Consider the following 15,356-nt stretch of genomic DNA (forward strand, 5'->3'; position numbering starts at 1 on the left):
ATCTCAAGATAACTATGCAGAGCTGGATCATGGGGTATCCGAACACACTAGGCACTGTTGGAAATTTCCAATACTGAATACAACACTGTTGTACTCTCATTAATTATTACTAATTCTACTAATCATTGTAGTAAGTAAAATTAACACAACGTAGAATTTACATGTACTAATAATTACATCTGTACAATAGGCTAGAATTCTTACGTCACCCGACGCCAGTATTGCGTCAGATTTCATTGTAATAAACACATTTATATCCAATGTGCCTGAGAATTGAATTCGATTCTCTATAACAAACGGTGTTCTGTGTGATAATTAATTACAGATAAACTGACCTCCAACTAAAGCCAAATAGAGAGTTTATAGTTATAGCAGATATCTAGTAATAAAAATTAACGTCACGCGTGAATGCCATGGAGAGACATTAATTCTTCTCCATTAAACGTTTACTATCATAGCACTGGCAAATGATAATATTTAACTCTTCCAAATAATAAACCCGTCCTAACTCGAGCATTTCAAGCACAACCGCGAGAAATAATGATATCCATAATATTAATTTGGTTAATAAACGTGGGACGCGGGGCGGTGCGGGAGAGGACGCCAGTACACGTGTTGAATCGCTCCCGAGCGGACCTGTTCACGTGTTGCTCACGAGGAGACGCCATTACCCAGTCATCGGGGTAAACGTTATCCATACTACAGAAGAAAGTCGCCACTGTGAGGCGTGAAGAGCCTTGCAGACAATACCTTCACTTGGTGTCAGTGTCATTCACGGAACCTGTTAAATTTCGGTTCTTTGTGACTCCACGTGACCGGCCAGTGAAGCGCGTCATTATCCAGGATAGGCCAAGCCAGAGCCTGGGACGCGAATTTCGGCAAGCCTAAACTTACACAGTGCCCATATTAGCTAAGTATCTTATCCGTATTTGATGCACCTGATAGGGTGTAGACTTATAGCTGGGTAGCTTGTCGTGACGACGTATAACAACAATAAATTACAGGTCATTATCATTCATTTACCATTAATATTAAATTATTGAGCATAGAAATACAGTAGTTAATTTGTTGCTACTGTAAACATTTATTTTGCAGCGTGTGAGAAGAATTCTCCGAGCTGTCCTTTCCCATGTTAATCAACTCCTAGTACTCACCTAATTGTGCTTGCGGGGGTTGAGCTTTGGCTCTTTGGTCCCGCCTCTCAACTGTCAATCAACTGGTGTACAGATTCCTGAGCCTACTGGGCTCTATCATACCTACATTTGAAACTGTGTATGGAGTCAGCCTCCACCACATCACTTCCTAGTGCATTCCATTTATTAACTACTCTGACACTGAAAAAATTCTTTCTAACGTCTCTGTGGCTCATCTGGGTACTAAGTTTCCACCTGTGTCCCCTTGTTCGTGTCCCACCCGTGCTGAAGAGTTTGTCTTTGTCCACCCTGTCAATTCCCCTGAGAATTTTGTAGGTGGTTATCATGTCTCCCCTTACTCTTCTGTTTTCCAGGGATGTGAGGTTCAGCTCCTTTAGCCTTTCCTCATAGCTCAATCCTCTCAGTTCCGGGACGAGCCTGGTGGCATACCGCTGAATCTTCTCTAACTTTGTCTTGTGTTTAACTAGGTATGGACTCCAGGCTGGAGCTGCATACTCCAGGATTGGTCTTACATAAGTGGTATACAGGGTTCTGAAAGATTCCTTACACAAGTTTCTGAAGGCAGTTCTTATGTTGGCCAGTCTAGCATATGCCGCTGATGATATTCTTTTGATGTGGGCCTCTGGGGACAGGTTCGGTGTGATATCAACCCCCAGATCCTTCTCTCTATTTGATTCTTGCAGGATTTCCCCTCCCAGATGATACCTTGTGTTCAGCCTCCTGCTCCCTTCGCCTAATTTCATCACCTTACACTTTCCAGAGTTGAACTTCAGCAGCCATTTTCTAGACCATTCCTCCAGTTTATCCAGGTCATCCTGTAGTCTCTGTCTATCTTCATCCGTCTTGATTCTTCTCATAATTTTTGCATCATCAGCAAACATCGAGAGGAATGAGTCTATACCCTCTGGAAGATCGTTCACATATATTAGAAACAGGATGGGTCCAAGTACTGAGCCCTGTGGGACTCCGCTGGTGACATCTCGCCACTCTGATGTCTTCCCCCTCACCGTTACTCGCTGTTTCCTGTTGCTTAAGTACTCCCTTATCCACTGGAGCACCTTCCCTTTTACTCCTGCCTGTTGCTCCAACTTTTTTAACAGCCTTTTATGGGGTACTGTGTCGAAGGCTTTTTGGCAATCCAGGAAAATGCAGTCGGCCCACCCTTCTCTTTCCTGCCTAATTTTCGTTGCCTGGTCATAAAATTCTATTAAACCTGTGAGGCACGATTTACCATCTCTGAACCCATGTTGGTGGTGCGTTACAAAGTTATTTCCATCCAGATGCTCTACGAGCCTTTTCCTCACGATCTTCTCTAGCACCTTGCATGGTATACAAGTTAAGGAAACTGGCCTGTAATTCAGTGCCTCTTGCCTGTCACCCTTTTTGTATATTGGGACCACGTTAGCTGTCTTCCAACTTTCTGGTAAGTCTCCTGTTTCCAGTGACCTGTTATACACCATAGAGAGTGGCACACTTAGTGCTTCTGCACCTTCCTTTAGTATCCATGGTGAGATTCTATCAGGCCCAACAGCCTTTGTCACATCTAGCTCCAGCAGACACCTTTTGACCTCATCACTGGTGAGGTCAAATTCCTCCAAGGTTTCCAAGGTTGCCGCCTCCTCATTTAGTGCAGGGGCTTCTCCTTGTTCTATTGTGAAGACCTCCTGGAATCTCTTGTTGAGTTCTTCACACACCTCCTTGTCATTCTCTGTGTATCTGTTCTCCCCCTTCCGCAGCTTCATCACTTGTTCCTTCACTGCTGTTTTCCTCCTGATATGGCTGTGGAGCAGCTTTGGTTGGGTCTTGGCTTTACTCGCGATGTCATTTTCAAACTGTCTCTCTGCTTCCCTCCTCACTCTGATGTACTCATTTCTGGCCCTCTGGTACCTCTCCCTGCTCTCTGGTGTTCTGTTATTTCTGTAGTTTCTCCATGTTCTTTTACTCAGTTGTTTCGCTACCTTACATTCCTGGTTGAACCATGGGTTTTTCTGTTGTTTTTCGTTTTTCTCCTTTTGGATGGGGATAAACCTGTCTGCAGCTTCCTGGCACTTTTGGGTGACAATATCCATCATGACCTGCACATTCTTGTCTCTAAGTTCTGTTTCCCATGGTATTCCCATTAGGAAGTTCCTCATCTCGTCATATTTTCCTCTTCGGTAATTCAGTCTTTTCCCCTCCACTCCCATCCTTGGATAGGTTATCCCTACCTCCACCAAGTACTCAAAGGTCAGTACACTGTGGTCACTCATTCCTATGGGGGCTTCAACTTTGACTTCCCTTATTTCTGACTCATTCAGGGTGAATATTAAGTCGAGTCTAGCTGGTTCATCATTGCCTCTCATTCTTGTGGGTTCCTTGACATGCTGGCTCATGCTGGCTCAGTGTTCCATGACGAGTCCAGGAGAGTCAGAGGAAGCGTCGTGACTAACTTCTAAGGAATCGTCATTAAGCTAAGATTCCTTTGTATTCCTCTCATTTATTATCTGTACTCTTTTACATGCAGAACTCTGTTTATTGGATTAACATGTGTTTATTATGATTACTATTATTATGTTCATAATCTATGTTCCCATTAATGATAACGATAATGATTTCATAAGTATTCATAGGATTAGATTATTATACCTTGGATTAGTGAACGAACCACACTAGTTCCTGGACGTACTGAGTTCCAGTAATAACTCCCCAATGTAGGTGTTTGAGGTTTGATTCATTTAATTATACAGCCCATTAATTATTTCTATGATCATATTCTCTAGTATTTTATCCATAGTTACTGGTTCATCTAGGAATTACCTAATGATCATAATTTCTCAGTTTTCCTCTTTACTATAAAAGCGGGTGGTCCTTCGTAATTTAATTTACTATATTAATATTTAAATAATTAGATTCAAGCCCCAAATGTACCACATTATGGTCCTTATCGAACCGGATAGGCATTAAATTATAATTACAAATATTAATCATTAATAACTAATCCTTGTGTGACATAAGCTAGACTAACTATTTAATTAATTGTGTCAACTAACAGTGTAACACATCAGTTAGTCTAAATCACACTAACATATTGCTACTTTCACCTCATGTATGAGGTAGCTTTAGTGGGTCATAGCCAATTACCCACAACACTTAGACCTATACCTCACACCGAGGTGAGAATCTTTAGGTCACCAGGAGCAACAGCTCATAACTTTTATAACAACCCCACACTAACACCTGCGTTAGAGTGGCCTCACCATCTAACCATTATATACTTAGGTGGTAATGACATCCACCCCACTCTTCATCCAGCCGAGGTGATCAAACACCTCTAAGCCATAATTTCTTCTTTCAAGCTCATCAGTGAATCAGTAGTATTCACATTAGTGGAACCTCGCTAACCAAGTCAAGATAATCGTTGGGGAGTAACCCCAGAATACTACCTGAGAGCTGCTAAGTACATAAATTTCAGGCTGAAAAAACGAGTGAGATTGGATGCCACATATATCCAATTTACAGCCAGACCTTATAGACAGAACCTGACCAGAGACGGTGTACACTTGTCAGGGGAATCTAGGTTGCATGTGGTTGACAAGTTAATTAACACCATCAACCATCACAAACGGCTGTGGCTAGCAAGCCAAACTTAACTGTATATAACTGTTCACCTGTGTGTGCAAGAGCACTCTTATAAAACAAAAAAAAACAAAAATACAGCACAACTATATTTACCTTACTGCACCACAATAATCTTTACCAATGTTATTAGGTAGAATTTAGACTGAGATTGTGCTGAATTTGGTACAAGCGCAGACTAAATAATTTTATAGTTCTTAGTTAGGAATTATCACGACTAGACCTAAGCTAGTCAGTAGTGTATGTATTATACTATTTGTGCTGACCCTATACAGGGTGGGATTAAATTTTTGAGATAACTCTGATTGGAGTGTCTCCATAATATTTCTCTTGTATGCATTATTTTTGTGTATTGCTGGATAATCTCAATTAACTCTGATGGTGATATGGATGAGCTAACCGGACGAGAACTAATGGTGAAGTTCAGACAGTGCACAAAATATCTAGCTATTTGTTGTTAGGTAGGTAGGTACATTCAACCTCAAGTGAGGTAAAGTATAAATACCCACCTTAAATTAGGCTACATTTAATGTTACTTGTCCACTAATGAACAAGTACCCAAGCTTCATTAGTAATACATATACTAATCCCATGAAGTTTGGACGTAAGCCCAACATGGCTACTCCTGAGCAATTAAGGAGAACCTACATTGGCCTTAAAGGTCATTTGACCAGATTAATTAACAAGGCTGAGGGCTTAACTAAAGATACTCCCATTGACTCTTATCACTTAGAGACATCAGTTAGAGTGGCTGATCTGAAATTTGATCAAGTCAAATCTGCAAGTCAATCTTACCTTGATCTGCTAAATACTGTGGAAATTGATCCTGATCAAGTAAGTCAAATTGTAGACATCTCCCAGTATGAAGATGAGACTCAAGATATAATTATCAGGCAATCTAAATTAGCAAAACAATCTGGATCCAATGCCAGTAACACGGGGTCTCACTTCAATAACCAACTACCAGAGGTTCGTTTACCTACTTAAGACTTACCTACATTTTCAGGATTAGATACAGAAAATTGGGATAATTTTTGGACTTCCTTTGAAGTTCACATCCATAAGAAACCGTCCTTGGACAAGGTTTCTAAATTTTCATACCTACGTAGTTTTCTCAAAGGAGAGGCTAAAAAGGTCATACATAACCTTACTCTTGATGAGAGTAATTATGAGGAAGCTATAAAACTCTTGAAGTTGAACTATTGCAACAAAGAGTTAAGTATAGCTACCCTCTATTATCAATTGCTAGATCTGAATGCACCAAATAGTAGACCAGAGTCACTTCAAAGCTTCAGACTAGAAGTAGAGTCTCTAGTAAAGGCCTTAGGTACTAAAGTTAATATACCTGCTTCAGAATGGTCTATCAAGTTACTATTGCAGAGGAAATTACCTCGAAATGTCTTGACAGAGCTCTGCTCACACTATAATACCGAGTTTCTCACTCTTGACCAAATATTCGAGGGATTGAGGATCACGGTTAACAGGTTGAAGACTCATGATAAAATTAAACCTGAGTCTAAACCAACTAATACTGATACTTCAGTCCAACCTAAACAGACTCTGAGTAAGTCTAATAAATATAAACCGAAAGCTACTCCATCCACTGGGAAAAGGAGTGGAAATGTAGGTACATATTCGGTGTCTCCTTCTGAGATAACCAATGACTTGTCTACAAAAGAAACTAAGTCTATTAACCAGAGAAGGTGTCTGTTCTGCAATCAGGGACACACCACATATCAATGCTCTGTTTATCCTACTTATAATGTTAGGGTTAAAAGGTTGCAAGAATTGCACAAGTGCACCAAGTGCATGGGCTCTCATGATCCCAAGAAATGTGCAGTTCAGCTACGTTCCTGCAACCGCTGTAACCAAGGTGTACACCACTACGCCTTATGTAGAAAATCTTCTACACCAACCATGACCACTGGGGAGAATTCCACGAATTCTACCGCAGTGCAATATTGCAAAGTGCATCAAGAAGTAAATGTACTTGCTACTGAGTCAGGCAATAATACTACTCTGCCTACAGCTCAACTTAAACTAATAAACCGAAGATCTAGAATTAACACTAGAGGTCTTTTTGACCAAGGTTCACAGAAAACCTTCATTACACAACAGTTGGTAGATGAGTTAAAATTAAAGCCTGCCAAAAGTGTGAGGTTAAATATTTCTGGTTTCTTGTAAAATAGTGGACCTCGTGACTACAAGGTAGTTAAAGTATTAGTAAGACTCGGATCTTCTACTAGTCCAATACACGCGGTAGTAGTAGATAAACTTCCTACAGACCTGCAGGTCACAGGATTAGCTCGCACTGCGAGACATCTTAAACGAAACCGCATGAGGCTAGCAGATTATAAAATAAATTCTGACTGCCTCACAGATGTTGGAATACTTATAGGCGCTGATCATTATTACAAGTTTATAACTGGATGCACTAGACAACACGGAATGAATTTGTTGTCGTCTGCTGGAGGCAAATTGCTTACAGGACCGGTGCTTTTCAGACAAAGTCCAGCGTCCACAAACCAACAATCTAATAACATAATAGTGGCGTGACTAGGCTTGGAGCAGTCACCCCTACGCTTCAGGGAAATATCTGAGGATATTGAATCTGACCCACCAATACATCGTTTGTGGGATTTAGACACTTTAGGCATTATCCCTGAACAACCAAGTCCTGATGATACGTGGACTTACCAGCAATATCTGGATACAGTTGTCTATGCAAATAAAAAATACTGGGTAAGACTCCCATGGAGGTTGGATCATCCACAACTTCCAGTTAATTATTTTATGGCAGCCTCACAATTACAGTCTCAATTAACACGACTACAGAAGCAGCCGGACAAACTGAACATGTATCATCAACTTATCCAACAACAACTTAACAGTAAATTTATTGAAGTTGTTGAACACGATGACCGAAAAACAGGTCATTATTTACCTCATCACGCTGTGGTGAAAGACTCATTGACGACACCTATTCGTATTGTCTTTAACTGCAGTGCTAAAGTAAAGCCAAGCACTGTGTCTTTAAATGAATGTCTCCAAATGGGACCTAGCCTAACACAAAGGCTACATGATGTGCTGTTACGATTTCGCACAGGCATTTTTGCCTATACTGCTGATATTAGCAAAGCTTTCCTCCGAGTAGGTTTGCAGGAGGAAGATCGTAACTACACAAAATTCCCCTGGATTAAGGATCCACTGGATCCTAACAGTGAAGTAATCACCTATCGTTTTGCCTCAGTATTATTTGGAGCTACGTCCTCACCGTTTCTTTTGCAAGCAACATTAGACACACATTTGAGGAAATCAAACAGCCCCTATAAGGCAGACATTAGCGACAACTTGTATGTCGACAATTTCCAGGGGACAACTAATGATCAAGCTGATCTGGTAGAAATCTACCATGAGGCTAACCGTGAACTATTAGGAGCCAATATGCCACTACAGTCATGGGCCTCAAATAACAAACTGCTCAACCAGGTAATCGAGAAAGAATTTCCAGATTATCAGGTACCCAGTCAATTAAAGGTTCTAGGCGTGGAATGGAACACCAGTACTGACGAGATGAATGTCAAGTCAGTACAAACTGATAATTCAACCCTTACCATGAGAACACTGCTCTCGTTTGTCAGTCAACCATTTGACCCTTTAGGCCTACTTAGTCCTATATTAATAAGGGGCAAACTCCTAATGCAGGAGTGCTGGCAGAAACATATGGGATGGGATGATCCGTTACCAAGTGAGTTACAAGCTAAATGGCAAATACTCTCAACGGATTTTAATCAGTTAGGCGTTTTGAAATTTCCTCGTAATGCTTCAGGACCAAACTTACCCACCAATTTGCACGTTTTCTGCGATGCCTCTGGCAAAGCATACGGCGCAGTAGCCTATTTAGTTAATAGTGCACAATCAATTTTGCTCACATCTAAAGCAAGAGTTGCTCCCATTAAGAAGAGATCTTTGCCTCAAATGGAGTTGACTGCATTGCTGGTGGTAGTAAGATTGGCTCATTGCCTGACAAAGACACTCAATAATATCCACTTTGGTGAGATTGTATTGTGGTCAGACAACGAGGCAGTCTTACAATGGGTAAGAAACAACAACAACCAAACTCCCTACGTCAGTAATCGTGTCAGGGAGATTCATGAGTTATCTGCTGGATATAAATTCAGACATGTTCCTACTAAGGACAATCCTGTAGATTATTTATCTCGAGGGTTAACACTAAAACAACTTATCAAGTCTTCGCTGTGGTTCAATGGACCTTCATGGCTTGTTGGTGGTCAGTGGCCCAAACAAAAGCCACAAGTCATAGTGACCAATATCACCACTCCCATGAAAGAACCAGAACCTCAACGAACATTAGCCATTGATCCTCACCATTATTCTAACTTAAGCAAATTATTCAGAGTGACTGCATATGTGTTTGATTTTCTTGCTAAGATAGGAATTCGACATAAGTTTTCCAATCCTATCCTCTACTGGATCAAACGTGCACAACAAGAGACATATGGAAGCGAATATGAAAATCTTCCAGATAAATTAACTAAGTCTCTAGGTATCTGGTATGATACCAACACTCATAATATACTAAGATGTGGAGGACGTTTGCTTCATGCAAAAATTGATTTGGACACAAAGAATCCAATTCTTCTACCTCGTCACCACATCATCACTAAACTTCTTGTCTTACATCACCATCAATATGGTACTTTACATGGTGGAGTGTTAGATACTCTCACCGACCTTAGACAAAAGTACTGGCTTCCTCAAGGTCGTCAGACAGTTAAGTCAATTATTAAATCTTGTGTAATCTGTAAGAGATACGACGCTAGAGTATGTCCTTACCCAGGACCTCCACCACTCCCAGAAGAGAGAGTGGTTCATCTTCGTCCTTTCGAAACCACTGGTGTTGATTACACAGGAGCCTTACTTCTCACTGGTAACCCAGATAATATACCAGTAAAAGCGTACATTTGTCTCTTTACGTGTGCTACAACCAGAGGCGTACATTTAGAAGTCACTTCAGATATGAGTGCTGAAGCCTTCATCCAGGCTTTCCGCAGATTTGCTGCTCGCCGATCTTGTCCCAAATTAATGATATCGGACAATGGTTCCAATTTTGTGGCAGGAGAAACTTGTTTGCGAGAAGTCTGGAACCACCCAGAAGTACAGTCGGTCCTACACAGACGACAATGTCACTGGAAATTCATAGCACCGAGAGCCCCTTGGCAAGGTGGGTTCTATGAGCGAATGGTAGGCACAGTCAAGAAGTGTCTAAGGAAAACTCTACACAGACAAAAGGTCAGTTACTCCGAACTCCAAACTATTGTTGTGGAAATCGAGGCGCGAGTCAATAACCGCCCAATCACCTACCTGTCTGATGATTTCACCCAGAGAGAACCTCTGAGTCCCTCACACTTGATCCATGGAGGTCTACTGAGCCCTCTCATCCCTTTAGCCGAAGAGGACCCTGTAGACCCGTCACATGTGACCAGAGGAGACTTGGTGGAAAGCTACCAGCATCTCTCCAGAGTTATTAACAGGTGGAATGAGGTGTGGACTCAAGAGTACCTCACAGCTCTACGAGAGTACCACTATGGAGCTTCGAGTCCTTACAATAAGGTGCAATTAAAACCAGGGGACCTAGTACTAGTCGACAGTGATGGACCAAGGTCAGAGTGGCCTATAGGCAAAATTGTTGCCATTCATCCAGATCATCAAGGTGTCCTGAGAGCAGTTAAAGTTTTATGCCGAGGCAACACTACTCTAAAAACTTTAGAGAAGCTGGTTCCCCTTGAACTGACTGAGCGAGAATATCAGCCAGACCCAATTTCCCCAGTAATTTCCGAGGACAATAATTCTGATCCTCCAAGCAACCGCCCCACTAGAGCTGCTGCTCAACAATGTAGGCGGAATCTGCAAGCCTATTACAACTCTGAACAAGAGTAATTCCTTTCACATCCCATTTGAATAACTATGATGATACTGCGGTGTGATATCACGTAATAAACCATTACAAGTCACTATGACCCAAGATATTCACATCACAGTAGATTCTGTTGTTTAAATTGTGTGATTTAAAATCTTTAATTATTGTGTAGGCTATAAACAACATGTTTCATTTGACATGTAATTAGCAAGACTTAAGTTTCTTGTAGGTCCTTGATAAATACGGGACGTTCGTTATGTGTGTACTAACATACTAACATATTAACATACTAATATACTAATATTAATACCAACTTCGGGATAGGTCAGTACTCCACAGTACACTACGACCCTAGAATCCTCCCCCCGGAGTTATGTTGGAAATTTCCAACACTGAATACAACACTGTTGTATTCTCATTAATTATTACTAATTCTACTAATCATTGTAGTAAGTAAAATTAACACAACGTAGAATTCACATGTACTAATAATTACATCTGTACAATAGGCTAGAATTCTTACGTCACCCGACGCCAGTATTGCGTCAGATTTCATTGTAATAAACACATTTATATCCAATGTGCCTGAGAATTGAATTCGATTCTCTATAACAAACGGTGTTCTGTGTGATAATTAATTACAGATAAACTGACCTCCAACTAAAGCCAAATAGAGAGTTTATAGTTATAGCAGATATCTAGTAATAAAAATTAACGTCACGCGTGAATGCCATGGAGAGACATTAATTCTTCTCCATTATATGTTTACTATCATAGCACTGGCAAATGATAATATTTAACTCTTCCAAATAATAAACCCGTCCTAACTCGAGCATTTCAAGCACAACCGCGAGAAATAATGATATCCATAATATTAATTTGGTTAATAAACGCGGGACGCGGGGCGGTGCGGGAGAGGACGCCAGTACACGTGTTGAATCGCTCCCGAGCGGACCTGTTCACGTGTTGCTCACGAGGAGACGCCATTACCCAGTCATCGGGGTAAACGTTATCCATACTACAGAAGAAAGTCGCCACTGTGAGGCGTGAAGAGCCTTGCAGACAATACCTTCACTTGGTGTCAGTGTCATTCACGGAACCTGTTAAATTTCGGTTCTTTGTGACTCCACGTGACCGGCCAGTGAAGCGCGTCATTATCCAGGATAGGCCAAGCCAGAGCCTGGGACGCGAATTTCGGCAAGCCTAAACTTACACAGTGCCCATATTAGCTAAGTATCTTATCCGTATTTGATGCACCTGATAGGGTGTAGACTTATAGCTGGGTAGCTTGTCGTGACGACGTATAGCAACAATAAATTACAGGTCATTATCATTCATTTACCATTAATATTAAATTATTGAGCATAGAAATACAGTAGTTAATTTGTTGCTACTGTAAACATTTATTTTGCAGCGTGTGAGAAGAATTCTCCGAGCTGTCCTTTCCCATGTTAATCAACTCCTAGTGTTCCATGACGAGTCCAGGAGAGTCAGAGGAAGCGTCGTGACTAACTTCTAAGGAATCGTCATTAAGCTAAGATTCCTTTGTATTCCTCTCATTTATTATCTGTAGTCTTTTACATGCAGAACTCTGTTTATTGAATTAACATGTGTTTATTATGATTACTATTTTTATGTTCGTAATCTATGTTCCCATTAATGATAACGATAATGATTTCATAAGTATTCATAGGATTAGATTATTATACCTTGGATTAGTGAACGAACCACACTAGTTCCTGGACGTACTGAGTTCCAGTAATAACCCCCCAATGTAGGTGTTTGAGGTTTGATTCATTTAATTATACAGCCCATTAATTATTTCTAGGATCATATTCCCTAGTATTTTATCCATAGTTACTGGTTCATCTAGGAATTACCTAATGATCATAATTTCTCAGTTTTCCTCTTTACTATAAAAGCGGGTGGTCCTTCGTAATTTAATTTACTATATTAATATTTAAATAATTAGATTCAAGCCCCATATGTACCACAGGCACAGCTGGTTCGTGGTTCATCAGAACTCACTAGGCACAGCTGGTTCATGGGGCGTCAGAACTCACTAGTCACAGCTGGTTCATGGGGCGTTAGAACTCACTAGTCACAGCTGGTTCATGGGACGTCAGAACTCACTAGTCACAGCTGGTTCGTGGTTCATCAGAACTCACTAGGCACAGCTGGTTCGTGGGGCGTCAGAACTCACTAGGCACAGCTGGTTCATGGGGCGTTAGAACTCACTAGTCACAGCTGGTTCATGGGACGTCAGAACTCACTAGTCACAGCTGGTCGTGGTTCATCAGAACTCACTAGGCACAGCTGGTTCGTGGGGCGTCAGAACTCACTAGGCACAGCTGGTTCATGTGGTGTAGGGACACATTAGACACAGCTGGTTCATGGGGCGTCAGAACACACTAGACACAGCTGATTCATGAGGCGCCAGAACACACTAGGTATAGCTGGTTCATATGGCGTCAAGACACACTAGGCACAGCTGGTTCATATGGCGTCAAGACACACTAGGAATAGCTGGTTCATGTGGTGTCAGAACACACTAGACACAGCTGGTTCATGGGGCGGCAGAACACACTAGACACAGCTGGTTCATGCGGAGTCAGAACACACTAGGTACAGCCGGTTCATGGGACGTTGAACACACAAGGCACAGCTGGTCCGTGGGGAGTCAGAGCACACTAGGCACAGCTGGTTCATGGGACATCAGAACACACTAGGCGCAGCTGGTTCATGGGGGAGTCAGAACACACTAGGTACAGCTGGTTCATGGGGCGTGCAAACACAGTAGGCACAGCTGGTTCATGAGGCGTGCAAACACAGTAGGCACAGCTGGTTCATGGGGCGTGCAAACACAGTAGGCACAGCTGGTTCATGAGGCGTGCAAACACACTAGTCACAGCTGGTTCATGGGGCGTGCAAACACAGTAGGCACAGCTGGTTCATGGGGCACCTGAACACACTAGGCACAGCTAGTTCATGGGACGTCAGAACACACACTTGTCACAGCTGGTTCATGGGACGTCAGAACACACTAGGCACAGCTGGTTCATGGGGCGTCAGAACACACTAGGCTCAGCTAGTTCATGGGGCGTCAGAACACACTAGGAACAGCTGGTTCATGGGGCGTCAGACACACTAGTCAGAGCTGGTTCATGGGGCGTCAGAACACACTAGGCACAGCTGGTTCATGGGGCGTCAGAACACACTAGGCACAGCTGGTTCATGGGGCGTCAGAACACACTAGGCACAGCTGGTTCATGGGGTGTCAGAACACACTAGGCACAGCTGGTTCATGGGGCATCAGAACACACTAGGCACAGCTGGTTCATGTGGCGTCAGAACACATTAGGCACAGCTGGTTCATGGGGCGTCAGAACACACTAGGCACAGCTGGTTCATGGGGCGTCAGAACACACTAGACACAGCTGGTTAATGGGACGTCAGAACACACTAATCACAGCTGGTTCATGGGGCGTCAGGACACACTAGGTACAGCTAATTCATGGTGCGTCAGAACACACTAGGTACAGCTGGTTAATGGGACGCCAGAACACACTAGACACAGCTGGTTTATGGGGCGTCAGAACACACTAGACACAGCTGGTTCATGGGGCGTCAGAACACACTAGGCACAGCTGGTACATGGGGCGTCAGAACACACTAGGCACAGCTGGTTCATGAGACGTCAGAACACACTAGGTACAGCTGGTTAATGGGACGTCAGAACACACTAATCGCAGCTGGTTTATGGGGCGTCAGAACACACTATGGACAGCTGGTTCATGGGGCGTCAGAACACACTAGACTCAGCTGGTTTATGGGGCGTCAGAACACACTAGACACCGCTGGTTCATGGGGCGTCAGAACACACTAGGCACAGCTGGTACATGGGGCGTCGGACACACTAGGCACAGCTGGTTCATGGGACGTCAGAACACACTAGGTACAGCTGGTTCATGGGGCGTCAGAACACACTAGGTACAGCTGGTTAATGGGACGTCAGAACACACTAATCACAGCTGGTTTATGGGGCGTCAGAACACACTACGGACAGCTGTTTCATGGGGCGTCAGAACACACTAGGTACAGCTGATTCATGGTGCGTCAGAACACACTAGGTACAGCTGGTTCATGGGACGTCAGAACACACTAGACACAGCTGGTTCATATTACGTCAGGACACACTAGGCACAGCTGGTTCATGGGGCGTCAGAACGCACTAGACACAGCTGGTTCATATGGCGTCAGGACACACTAGGCACAGCTGGTTCATGGGGAGTCAGAACACACTAGGTACAGCCGGTTCATGGGACGTTGAACACACAAGGCACAGCTGGTCCGTGGGGAGTCAGAGCACACTAGGCACAGCTGGTTCATGGGACATCAGAACACACTAGGCGCAGCTGGTTCATGGGGGAGTCAGAACACACTAGGTACAGCTGGTTCATGGGGCGTGCAAACACAGTAGGCACAGCTGGTTCATGAGGCGTGCAAACACAGTAGGCACAGCTGGTTCATGGGGCGTGCAAACACAGTAGGCACAGCTGGTTCATGAGGCGTGCAAACACACTAGTCACAGCTGGTTCATGGGGCGTGCAAACACAGTAGGCACAGCTGGTTCATGGGGCACCTGA

This window comes from Procambarus clarkii, chromosome 5 (genome assembly GCF_040958095.1).
Source record: "Procambarus clarkii isolate CNS0578487 chromosome 5, FALCON_Pclarkii_2.0, whole genome shotgun sequence".
Lineage (NCBI taxonomy): Eukaryota > Metazoa > Arthropoda > Malacostraca > Decapoda > Cambaridae > Procambarus > Procambarus clarkii.